The sequence below is a fragment of the Lissotriton vulgaris genome, chromosome 3_2, assembly GCF_964263255.1.
Source record: "Lissotriton vulgaris chromosome 3_2, aLisVul1.2, whole genome shotgun sequence".
Taxonomy (NCBI): domain Eukaryota; kingdom Metazoa; phylum Chordata; class Amphibia; order Caudata; family Salamandridae; genus Lissotriton; species Lissotriton vulgaris.
The window spans coordinates 217,614,770-217,628,514 of NC_141690.1; the positions used below are offsets into that span (position 1 = coordinate 217,614,770).

Genomic DNA, 13,745 nt, shown 5'->3' on the forward strand with positions numbered 1-13,745 from the left:
AGTATTTGTTAAAACAAGGAGTCACGTTGTCTTGTTGCAATTTCTTCATTTATTATTATAATTTGATCAGCCAGGCCAACACATTTCGTCCATTCGGATTTCATCAGGGTTAGTCATTTTGCGCCACACTCATTGATTTCGCCTCTCTGTAGTAGATACCTCTATTTTGCGTTGTTTCTTATGTTCATCTAATGATCCAAGATAATAAACAGTATCTTCCTCATACCCCAATATCCCAAAAAGTTATTATTCCTTCAAGTTGTGTTTCTTCATCAAAAAATAATTCCTACAATAATTATTTGCAACAAAGAGTCCATCTTGCCGCTAAGATTAGTATTTCCTGGATATTAGCATAGTCACCACCTCCGTCTTCATGGTTCAGGTATCCCATTACATGTTTTGCACCTGCAAAGAAGTAGATGTTCTGGGCTCTGATGCAGAATCTTAAGTAATGGACTACTCTGGGGAACTCACTTCCAGGACAGACTGTAAAAGCATTGGTCTATTAATTCAAGTTTATTGAACGATGTGTTGCAAAAGCAAACATATATCCCAATTTCCTGCTTCTTGAGGTGTAGTGTAGTTCCTATTTTCCCAATAGGCCGTGCGCATTGGAATAACATAAACAGTAGTATAGACGTAGACATGCGGATCTTCCAGGTCTCCACTGACTATGCTAAACTTAATTGGGTTTGTTACCAACTAGCTCAGAGGTCACTGGAAACTTTCTTGACTGAATAGGAAGTGATCAGCTACCCTGGTACAGACAAGAAGGGACTCAGTTTTCCAACAACCGCATAAACATGACAACTTTGCTCCTTAGAATAAGAGTCAATCTCTAGAGTCGTGTGAAACAATAGACAGTTATTTTACTCAGTCAGTTTTGTGCAGATTACTTTCACCAATATGCAGAGAATAGAGAGACGGGCGTTTTCAATAAAAAGATATGATTTATTGAACAGTCTTTCTTCTCGTACAAGAGAAATGAATTGCCACAATTGCAAGACTAGTTATTATAAAAAGTGCGTACAGTAAAATGAGGATTGCGAAATAATACTGTAAAAGCATTGATATGGAATAGAATGTTGGAGGTCTTGTATCTCCTTCCAGGACTCAATATCCCAGTCACTCGCAAGAGTAGGCTGGAAACGCCGGAGCTGGATTTTCTCGGCAGGAGAAAATACAGCGTCTCTCTCAGCGCGTCGAGGAGGAGGAGGAGGGGCAGCGTCCGTGGGCAGCTTGTATCTGCTGGGCTTTGCAGGGGGACAGCTGTTCTGCTCCTATGTTCACCACACCATCGCTATCATCGATGTCATTGAGGCAGCGTTTGCTTAAGGCAACGTTGGTAATATTTTTACCTGAAAGGTGCCTTGTTTGACATAAGTTTTTGGACATAAGACGTCAATAAAGATGTCACTAGGAAGTGATCGTCTCTCAGTGCTCATTAGAGTTCTATTACTAATCAAAACATAGAAAGCGGGGATTTCCCAGGTTGCTGAGTTTTATCTTGTTGAAGAACTCGGAGTGTAATCTAGGAATCTTAGATAGTGGCTTCTGCTGTGTCATTTGCTCTAATGAGCTGCAGAGGAAGCTGCAGAGGAAGAGATTCTGAAATGTGGCTCTGATCGTGTTAGGCCAGAGACGAGTTTCTGAAATATCACTCTTGATCGTTTATGCCATTATAGGGGAATAAATGGATTATAGCCGTATAGGGGCATAAGGTCACAGTATTGATCGGGGTCCTAGATTAGAACGCGACACCCACTCCACGAATTTATGTCCATCAATTTACTAAAAACTATAGCAAAAGATGCATGTGTAACATTACCCACCCCAAAATACATATATGCATTTGAAATGGCGTATCTGAAATACGTGGTAATTTTGGTACTGTACGTTTTTAAGCATAGAAATCATTCAAAATGATAGCATATGTAATCAATGAACGATTTTGCGAAAAATTACACATGAAATATCTCTTAATACAGAAAAGAAGGGGCGAGATAATTTCATCACATATAAATGCATTTGTTATAAAATGTGCTAGAGGCTGATGTAAAGTTATTATGTCTCTAGAATTACCTAAAAATAGAAGCTTCTGTTCTTTATGAATAGGTCTACTTTAAGCAAAGAATTTTTGTGCCAGAAAAAAAGGTAAATATTTTTAAAAATGTTCAATGAAAAAAATTTCTTGGTGAACGGGGGAATAGAGTTCCAACGCTTTTCAGCAGTTTTTGTTGATCAAAACTGAAGGCCGAATTCAGAGTTCATGGGAACGCTGTGTGTCGGAATGCTTTTCAAAATTATTGCTTCTGTTCAGGGGAGAACATCATATCAGACAGGCTCTCAAAAAATTGGTCTACAAAATCAGGTGACAGTTCGACCAAGTTCGATAGTGCTGTAACTTGGCATGTGTGAGAATGATTGCTATCATCAAAGTCTGGATCAGCAATGCTCACAGAAGGTCGTACCTGGGTGATGTTGCTTTTATTTTTCGCTCCACTGTCACCACCTAGTCGTAGCACAGGAGTCTCAACGAATGCCGTCATCAGGATTGGTAGCCGCTGGGGACAACACAATGCGTGAGCCGTTATCGGACTTAGCAAAGTATCGATATCCATTGGTACTGCTGATGGAAGTGCAAGACAGATGTCCAACACGCACTCATCTCCGCATAGCATACATCGAAGCACAGGTAAGATGCAGGTCTGCCATATCGGTCTGAATGAAAGAAACTAGGTCATGTTCAGATCTCTCAGCCTGGCCAATCCAAGGACTCTAGTTATTCGGTCCCGGTAGCGTATTGCTAGGATCGTTTCTTCCATCCTTGTCGGAGTCATGTCTGAGTTTTGGCTTGCCATATCGGAGCAGGAGGGTCAAAAATAAAATGCCTGCTACAAGTCCCAAAATAAGGGGGATGCCACCAAAGACCGAATGGACAAAATTGGGAATGATTCCCAGAATTGCTTTGAATGGTGATAATAGTCCCGAAAAAATGGTCTTAAATACGCCTGGGATGCCTATGGCACTAGACATGTTAAGAATTTTGCTAAGCATTTCTGTGAAATGCACGGGGCAAGTTGTTGATAAAAGGTCATGAATCTCTCATGTTGTCCTTGCAACTAGGAGATCATACATCTCTTTTGATGACGTCATGGGCACTGTTGTCTGCAAAAGCACAGACTTCATTCTGCTTAAAGTATCAATTCGTATAGAAGAGAAATTCAAACGAGGCCATATGGGAGTCTCAGGGCCTCCAGGGCCGTTTGGGAACAATGCTTGCATACAGCATTTGACCATGGAAGTTACGCTTACGAGATATGCTTTCCCTAGCAAAAGGCCACAACAGCTGCTATCCGTTCTTAGAATGTAACTCCCATTCGAGAGCTGCTTAAAGAAAGGCTCTATCTGTGTTGCAGGTGTGACCTGCTGGTGGCATGAAAGGTTGTTTGAATTACCTTCACAGGCTCCGTGTAAATTAATACCTTGGCACAAAAGTATACCGCTTAGTGAATGTTTACAGTTTTCACCACTAAGAAATACATTTTCGTTGCTGTCACTATAGCATGTGTGTGTGTATGGTAATTTCCATGTTGACTTAATGTATCCTTTACCCAATCGTTCATACTGGCCAGTAGGTATGTATTCGAGGCAATTTTTAAATCGGAAAGTTGTTATCGGAATTATGATAATCCCGTGTATTATCCATTCAATGACAGGACTTTCTGACATTGTCAAAGGTAATCTCTCAAGTTTTTCGATGCTCAGGATTGTATAGTCTGCTCCTTTCTGTGCCAAGCTGATTTGTTTATCAGTAAGGTTAAAGATGGAAAACAATGACTTTGTGTTGATTACACGCCAAGGCACATAGCCTGAACGAAGATTTTGCAGCGTCCAGCCTAACCATACAATAGAACGCAATTGTGACTGGCCATGCTGTAACATTAGCAAGTCTTTGTCTATTATATCTATGGCAGATGATACAATACTGTCCAGTGAATATATTCTGGAGGACAGAGTCATTAACCCATTGTCCACTACAGAAAGTGATTTTTCCAAATGAATACGATCAATTTCTTGTATTTTTTCAGCTGTTTCAATTTGTGTTATTTTCCAAGCCTTGTTGTAAGCCGCATATATACTAGTCGCTATGAAACGCTTTTGACGCTGTTTGCGTGGTCCCAGAATGAAATCGCGCAAATCAGCACCATCTTTAAGTAAAGATAAGTGTTGATTAATTTCAGCCAGTGTGGATGATTCTAGCCATTCAAGGCACAGCTTCCCTACACTGTATGTTGTTACTATCCCTGGATGTTGTCTCTGGGAGTATCTAGGGTCTGGTCTCGTCATTGTTAACCCCTGTGTTTTATTCAGGAATCTATCTTGACAGTTGTTTGTGTCAGTAGGCCAGATTAACCACTTTTTCCAATTAGGATGTGTTCTGTTTAGATGTAAAATTTTAGATACGTCTATCTCAATATCTGTAGTTGCATTATCAGGTATTGGCTTTGGAATAGACGGTTTGTTAAGGTCTTTAATCTTAGCTTGGCCAAGACAGGTTGTTTGTTGAATTGTTTCATTTAAGAACAATATTTGTTCTGGGATCATGCAGGCTCGAAATAATGCTTCTATGCCTTGTACCTGCCAATCTTTTGTGCCCCAGATTGTTTTTGTTTCAATGTTATTTTTCCAATAATCAAAACCAAATGTCATCATTTTTTCATAAAATGCTTCTGAATATATCAATTTAGTATTTGTCAGCATTGTTTTCAACCCTGCTTTATCTAACAGTTTATAATACAACGTTTCTGCATCACTGGCGTTAAACCCTGAGAAGTACTGAAATTTCTCATAGAATGTTTTAGAACTGCTTTTAGGTGGTGTAGCACAATGTTCCCATTGGTTATACTTAAAAACATTTCTAGGTTGTGCAGATTTATGCAAGTAATGATCACCATAGTGTGTGTAGCAGAACATCTGTTCATAACTAGACAAACCTTGTAAATAATCATGTTCTGTGAATCTTGCTGACATTACTAAATCAGACATCATATTATCAATACTTTCAAAATCCCAATCATCAGAGAATGTACTAGGTTTTACAAAGTCACTTAAGGAAACCTTGATGATGATGAGGATACTTCAGGATTTCGACCGGACCATATATTTCATAGTCAGTTTTGTCCCATACTACCCCGCCGGGTATTGGAATGGCTGTGACATTTACTGTTGACAGTTCTCTTTTCTTTACGTGGGATGATCTGTGTGTTTTGAGGACTAAGTTGATGTTCTGACTTGCTGTGTCCATTGTATTGTAATAAACCTTCCTAAAATTAGGCATAGTAGGAGTATGTATACCCCTGAAATAATCCAATGCTCAATCAATGGTGCATCCAGATATACATCTTTGATTTGTTGAAAGAGTTCTGTTGCTTTTCCTTTAAAAGTCTTTTTTGTTTCTGGCATCACTTCGGTGTTGCTTTGATCCTCAGAAAAGTTATCGAAGTTGATGAAGTAGCCAGAGGCAGTTCTGTCAATTGTTGGGATTGTTCTTTCAATTTGTCTTTCGGTAGCACATTCTGATGCCACATCATTGTAGACTGGTGTTTCTTGACGAACTATTTCAATCTGTGTCTCAAGAGGCACGAGTATCATGGCATTATTGCATAGTCCCTCTCTGTGCACTGCAGGCTTATCGAATGTGATTAGTCTTTCAGTTTGAACCTCTTGGATTGTTGCAAGTTTGGGTATTCTGTTGTTTCTCGGGAGTCCACTGGGCCAACTGTTGATTATAGGCCACATGCTTGTGGTTTTACCAGGTCGATTGATACAACTCTGTTCTCCTTTTTACCAGCAAGGGGCGGTAGTACTACTGATCTTGTTCCGTTGATTGCTAAGACAGGTACTGCTTTTCTGTAAGAAGGCCCAAATTCCTTCTTCACTGCTATTTTTTCTCTGACTAGATCCCCAATCTTTGGAATCCAGACAGGCCTTGCTGGGGCTGGTGGTGCCTCGTCAGTGGTAGCTGGCTGTTGTTTTAACTTTATGTTGCTTAAGGATTTTCTTGTTTCATTCAAGTCCTGTAAAACAGCCAAATGATCCTTGATATCAACGTCTGTTTTCTTATCTTCTACCACTGATACCTGACTATCTAAGTCCTATATTCGCATTCTAGTTCCGAACAATAGTTTGTATGGGCTGAAACCTTTTAGAGAATTTCTTGGCAAGTTGTTTAGGCTTAACTGGACACTTATTAAATGTTTGACCCACCCATCACCCAAACCTAATACCTTCGCTGTTATAGATTGCTTTATGTCCCGGTTTTTTCTTTCTACCACACTGTTCCCTTCGGGGTGTGACGGGCAAGAATACCGCAAACCAACGCCCATGCTGGCCATGGCCTCCTTATAAGCTCGAGAGCTGAAAGCAGGACCCTGGTCAGAATGGAACATGGCAATTGCGTATGTGCCGATAAAGACTCGCAGATCGTTTATAACCGTTCTGGCGTCAGCCGAGCGCTGGGGCCACATTTTTTTTTGTAAAATCTTTATTTTGAGTAGAAACAGGAAAATAAAATAAAACTGCGGAGGTGCCACACATTTCCCCACGCAGGGGGCACACTCAAAAAACAAAGATCAGCTGCATTCTATGGGAACAGATGCACATCGAGTCCGTAATCAATCAATCAATGATGTAAGCAGTAAAGCAATAATGCCGGTGTGCCTGTCAACGGGCAATGTACGATAAGGAAGCTAAATATGGTAACTGTCCGGCCCTCGATTCCTCGTACCCAGAGTAAGCAAGCAACCGACCCGTCTGCGGGCACCTCAACAAACCCAAGAACCAGGAAACTAACCGCCCCCCCCAACCCTCCTCCCCCCAGGGTGGTGACTCCATACATACCGCACTTACATACAATCATTCATACTAGACCTGAAAGAGGTGTAGTGACCGCAATGATGCAGGGCAGATAGCCGAAGGTAAGCCCTTAGAGAGGTAGGTAACCAAGGGACCCCACTTAAAATGGAAATTCTTGAAATTGCCGAGGAAGATATCCGCCACTCTTTCCATGCTAAGCAGCTTCCAAAGCCGTGCGTGCCACAAGGAAATTGCTGGTGCCTCTTTCTTTTTTCATGCGGCGGCTAGCGTAAGCTTGGCTGCTCCAAGGCAGAGCCACAGAATCTTTTTGTCCGCACGTGTCTGATACTCAAGGCCGGGCTCACGCAGGTAAGTGTGAGCAGGAAATCCGTTACGCTCGCGGATTTTGCGGATTTTTGGGAAATCTGCAATCCGCGAATTTTGCAGATTTCCCGCAAAATCCGCAAAAAAAATCTGCGAGCGTAACGGGTTCAAAAGTTGAACCCCCACTCATGCAACTATTTTACAATGGCGCCAGCAAGCTGCCAGCGCCGTTGTAAAATAGTTACAAAGTTAGCTTGCACAGGAACCACTAGATAAAACGAAGCAGGTGCTGCTTTATTTTATCTAAGTGCTTCCTGTGCAAGCTAACTTTGTAACTATTTTACAACGGCGCTGGCAGCTTGCTGGCGCCATTGTAAAATAGTTACAGCTCACAGCTCACTCAAGGGACCCCTGCGCCCTTTGGGACGATTGCATAGTAACACACACATGGACGCTCGAACTAGTTGATGCTCAAATTCAGTGACTCATTCATTAGCCCAAAAACAATCGTGAGCGTCGTCGAGGCTGGACAGGTGTGCCTTCTTCCCAAATCTACCGTGGAAAATCAGCTGTGATGCTGGATAGGCTTTGCATCCTTGACTTTCACGAGCGCAATACCCGTGCTGTTCCTGTGACCAGAAGCTTCTTTCTCTTCATCTGCTGAACTGATCTTTCTCTGACCTTTTATTCACACAAGACGAGGAACATACCCTACTGGGCACATTGTGTTCGCACGGGTTTCTGCAAGTTCGCACGCGTTTTGTACAATTTCGCAATTTGCGAAATTGTACAAAACCCTCGCGAACTTGCAGAAACCCGTGCGAACATAAAAAAAAAAAAAATCCGCAAATTCGCGGGAATTCGTGGATTTTGCGGATTGCGAGTTCGCAAATCCGCAAAATTCGCAAACGCGAGATTCGCAAAATTCGCCCATACCTACACGCAGGCCCAACAAGACATAGGCCATAGAGTCCTCCAAGGGGTAGCCAAGCACGTCCCTGATGTGCGAGAGAATCTCCTCCCAGTATGGTCGAATTACCGGGCAATCCCACCAAATGTGGCGGAAGTCCCCAAGAAACCCACAACCCCTCCAGCACCTGTCAGAGGTGGCCGGGTATATGCGATGGAGCCTGGCTGGGCATAGATACCAGTGCATGAGCGTCTTGATATGGGCTTCCCTCAAATGCAGCGAGTGGTTAAACGCTGTCAAATCCCTCGAAGATGCCGACCACTCTGTATCGGAGATATCTCTCCCCAACATCTCTTGCCACTGCCCCATGTAGCGAGGCCGAGGCGCCACCGCTGACTTAAGCAAGAGTTGGTATATGAAGGAGATGACTCCTTTCATGGCAGAAGTCCGTAGTATGAAGGCCTCAAAGGATGACGGGGGTCTCGTAGCTGCCTCCAACACTCCAGGCGACGTGGCCCAGTGTAGCAGCTGGACATGGCGATACTGTTCCGACGGGGGGACCCCGTAGTCCCTCATACAGTTAGCGAAGGTGAGGGGTTCCTGGCCATGAAACAAATGGGTCAGAGCCCTGCAACCGCCTTCCCTCCAAACATCGAAGGCCCCCTCTCGCATCGCCGGCGGGAAGGCCAGGTTGAAGTGTAAAGGCGTGAACGGCGAGGGGAATGTGGTCCAGCGCTCATCCGTGGCCAATGTGTCCCAAACCTTCAGCGTGGTACCCGTTGGGTTACTAATATAGGCGTTCAATGGACGGTCCTTCTTAGGCTTCCAAGCCAAGTCCCAGACCGATCTGCCAGCCACGCTCCGATCCATGTGCAACCAATGTTTTTCTGACGTTTGTTGGGACCACTCCACTAGCACTCTCAGTTGCGCCGCATTGTAATAGAGCTGCAAGTCAGGAAGTCCCACGCCGCCCTCGGACCTCGGCCGTCGCAAGACCATAAAGGAAAAGCGTGCCCGACCCCCTTGCCACACAAATCGCAACATCTGAGTCTTGAGGTGCCGGAAAAATTTATTGTCTAGTGGAATAGGCAGTGCTTGAAATAAATACAGATATTTAGGTAGAAGAACCATCTTAATAGATTGGATTCTGCCCAGCCATGATAAGAATTTAGGTTTCCACCGATCCAATTCCGCTCGGGTCTTTGGTAACAAGGGTGGAAAGTTAGCCGCGAACAGTTCACCCACCGTCGGTGTCAGATGGACCCCTAGGTAGACAATCGAACCGGTGGCCCAGGCCAAAGGCGTCAAGGGCCGTACGCGGTCCACCTCCGCCTGCGAAAGTGTAAGATTCAGGATATACAACTTGTCGTAGTTGACTTTGAAGCCGGCCACCTCTTCATATCGCATCAGGGCCTCCCTGATACATGGTAGCGAGTGTTCCGGGTCCGCTACAGAGAGCAAGATGTCGTCCGCGAAGAGTGTAATTATATGTTGCTCTCCTGTGAACGGAACGCCCCGGATCCCTTCATGTTCCCGTACCGCCATTGCCAATGGTTTGATGCTCAACGCAAAGAGAAGGGGGGAGAGGGGGCAGCCCTGCCTAGTGCCGCGAGAGTGCGGGCAGAACGCTGACAGATGGGCATTCACCGCCACTCGAGACCTGGGACTGCAAAAATTTGCTCTCACCATGGTGATGAACTTCTCGGAGAAACCGAAGGCCGACATCGTATTGAACAAGAATCCCCAGTCCATACGGTCAAAAGCCTTTTCGGCATCCAAACCCACGAGGACCGCCGGGATTCGGAACCTGTCTGCTTTTTCAATTAAGTGAATCACCCTTCGCGTGTTGTCGTGAGTCTGGCGCCCCTTGATGAATCCCGATTGGTCAGGGTGAATGATCGCCGGCATCAAATCCTGCAGCCTGTGCGCCAAGATCGCCGAGTACAGTTTGGCGTCTATGCTGAGAAGCGCTATGGGGCGGAATGAAGAGCACTGGGCGAGGTCCTTCCCTGGTTTGGGCAAAACCGTTATCACGGCCTCTGCAAGGGAGCCAGCGGAAGAGCCAGACATGGCCATGTTATTAAAAAGGGATACTAAAAAATCACAAGAGTTCGGTGGCGTACGATTTGTAAAAGATGGCGGTATAGCCATCAGGCCCAGGCGCTTTGTGAAGTTTCAAGTTCTTGATGGCCTCCAGCACCTCCTCCCTGGTAATCGGGGCTTCCAGCAATTCATTCCACTCTTTGAATATCTGGGGGAGGGGTAGGCGTCGCAAGTACTCCCGTTGGTCACCCGCGTGGAGCCTGTCCCCCGCATAGAGGTCCGCATAGAAGCGGCCAAATTTGGCCGCTTTCGTTTCGTCCCGGTTTTGCAGCATGCCCAACGCATCTCGGATCCCTCCGATATACTCATGCTCCCTCCTATCACGCAGTTGACGAGCCAGGTGTCTACCTACCTTATTCCCACAAGAGTAAGATTGTCTTCCCAACCTCAACAGCGTAAATTCGGCCCTGTTATTATAGTGGGCTCTCAGCTTCCCCCGTACCGCCGTCAGTGGCTGGAGGGTCAGTCTCGAGGGATTAAGCTTATGAGCTTGGTCGAGGGTTGCCAACTCTGCCTCCAGATCTTCCAGCTCCCGGTGCCTCAATCGATTGAGATGTGCATTGAGGCCCAGGCACGTGCCCCTGATCGACGCTTTAAATGCGTCCCAGGTAGTGGAGACCGAGGTATCAGACACGGGATTAAGCTAAAAAAATTCCCTTATGGCTTTCCGCAGCGCATTATTAGAGGTATCATCCCTGACCACCGAGGCTGGGAAGTACCATTTCCGCTGCTCTTCGCCGGCCGGCGACCAGCGTCAGCTGAGCACCAGCATACTGTTTTTTGTTTTTTTTGTTTTTTTTTGGAAGACCTTTATTGTACATTATTCATATACACAGCGGTGTGCCTACAACCCACTGCTAGGGCCGGCCGCAATCAGTGTACCATACGAGATATATGAGCTTGACATCTTACGTCAGTAGCAAAGTGCATGAACCAGAAAGATACAGCTCACAAAGGCACCACAGTTGATCCAAATGTAATGTTCATAGCACACCCGTAAATTGTGGCCGTAGCGCCCCCATGTGATCTCGGTCTAATTTTCAAGTTTTGCATAAATAAAGGTAAGCAACAACAAACCTCAACCCCCCCCCCACCCCCTGATCCTGGTCCCAGTGAGCAGTCCAAGTCCGGTAGGCATAGTGTGTAAGAGGCAGCAAATTCAATAGTTGTCTAGTAGAACAACCCCAGGGTAGGGAACCTGTACTCATACTCCGCAGCCGGTCATAAGCCGTAGTGGGGCTCTGCAAGTCAGCCATGCCACGCCAATCCTTTATAACCACGTCAAACCCCTTACTAGTTCCACAGTGCAGACACTCCACACAAGTCAGGCATGTCTCACGCTCTCAGGAATCACTCAGGCAGATCCACCCTCTCCTTCTGACAAAGCATCAATCGCACTCCTTTCGCTGTCAGTGTCAGCTATAGATAGCATATAAAGCGTGAACGGAGCCCACACGTCCCCCGGGCGAGATGCCGTTGGCAGTCCCTCATAGTAACAATTCAGTTGGTCCCTGCAGTAAGCCATATCATTCAGCCATAGCTGCACATCAGGCGCTCTCCTCCCGCCCCATCCCATCGCAACCCTTCTTTTAGCTAATTGAAGCGCCAGTACCACCAGCCGTCGCGACGGCGCAGCCACACCAGAAGCAATACCCAAAAGACATAGGGGCACATCCAACTTTACTTCAGTCGACGTCATGACAGTCAACCTTTCAGTCACCTCCTTCCAGAAGTCATAGACACGCGAGCACCCCAGGCCAGGTGCACAAAGTCAGCGTCCTCAGCACCGCACCGGACACATTGAGCAGTGGACCGAAGACCATATCGAACCAGTTGAACCGGCGTGTAATACCACTGTTGTAGAAATTTATAATGCAGAAGGCGGAAATTGCCGTTAATCACATACCCCCCGGTCATGGCACAACATTCAGTCCATTCGTCATCACTCAATGGTTCTGGGAGACTCCCATCCCACCGTGCCCTAGCCAGGACCGCACCCCCTCCCTCATCTTCCTGCGCAGCTTTATATAGTTTAGATAGTAATTTAGTCCTGTCCTTAGCCGTGTAGAGTGTTTGTAAGGCCCCAAGTGCCAACGGCTCCTCCGGGTACGTCGGGTATAAAGCACGCACAGCAGCCCGAAGCCTGACATAGACAAAGGTAGACATAGCAGCATTTGTCGAACGGGCTGTCATCGCCTGGGAGGAGAGAAACAACGCTCCTGGAAAGAGGTCCCCCATTGTTTGCAGCCCGGCTTCCCGCAGAACCTGTAATCCTCCGGTCTCACCCGACACGGAAATAGCCGAGTGATAAAGTAGTGGCATAGCCGGGGCGTATAACGGTAACCTGGCAGCTCGTTTACCCAAGCTTTCCCATGCGGTCGCTGTGAGTCGCACAGTGTCAATCTCCCCCTTCTCAAACACCGAGTGTTTGTTGACAATCATGGCCCTCAGTGGATACGGCAGAACCGCACTCGCCTCCAGTGCCACATGCGGGGTATACGGTGGAGCATTCATCCAGTAAGTCGCGAAGTGTGCTTGCGCGCAAAGATAATAAAGCCTCATGTCCGGCAGGGCGAACCCTCCCAGTTCATATGGCTTGATCAGCACCTCCCAAGTTACCCGTGGCTTCTTGCCGGCCCAGGTGAGAGATATCAAAAGAGACCGCAGCCTTGCAAAGAAATGCGATTTCAGCGGGACAGGAATGTTCGTAAACAGATAAAGAAATTTCGGCAGCACCACCATTTTTATTAAGGACACGCGATCCGCCAGGGTCAGTGGGAGACGAGACCATCGCGCCACCTGGTCTTCCAAGTTAGAAACGGCAACGCCATAGTTTGCCCGTATGACTTCCTGACAATCCCTATGTACCCAGATGCCCAGATATCGAACCAACTCTGTCGCCCATTCAAGCGGGAATTCCAATGGAACCCGGTGCGTAACATCCGTGAGAGGTAACACTATGGACTTGTCCCAATTTATGGTCAGTCCGGAGTGGCGACCAAACTTAATGAATTCTCGGAGAATGTTTTCTAGATGGAGCACCGGGTCCCTGACATATAGGACCATGTCGTCAGCGTACATTGACACAGCCAACGATCTAAGAGGGAACTTCAACGCTGCTTCCGCATACCTCTGCCGCAAGATACAGGCCAATGGCTCCATCATGATGGCAAAAAGCAGGGGCGAGAGAGGACAACCCTGCCTCGTCCCCCTCTGAATCGGAAACGAGGAGGAAACATGACCGTTGACTCTAACTCTCGCCGTGGGCGCAGTATACAACAGGGCAATCAGCGACGTGAAAAAGAAAGGCACCCCCATCCGGTGTAGGACAGCCAACATATACTTCCATGCTACTGAATCAAAGGCCTTGGCGGCATCAAGCATGACTGCCACTGCAGCCAGTTCAGGCTTAAGGAGATGTAGCACAGCAAATAGCGACCTCAGATTGTGAGTGGTGGACCTGAGGGGGATAAATCCCGATTGATCCGGCAGTACCATAGCCGGCCGGAGTAAACGCAATCTCGTGGCTAACACTTTGGCAATTATTTTA

General features: G+C 46.3%; 1 protein-coding gene across 1 annotated transcript in view; it reads left to right on the forward strand.

Moving 5' to 3' along the window:
- Positions 1–13,745, forward strand: part of LOC147725549 (transmembrane emp24 domain-containing protein 11-like) — a 147,695-nt gene that overhangs the window by 86,879 nt on the left and 47,071 nt on the right. The window lies entirely within an intron of this gene.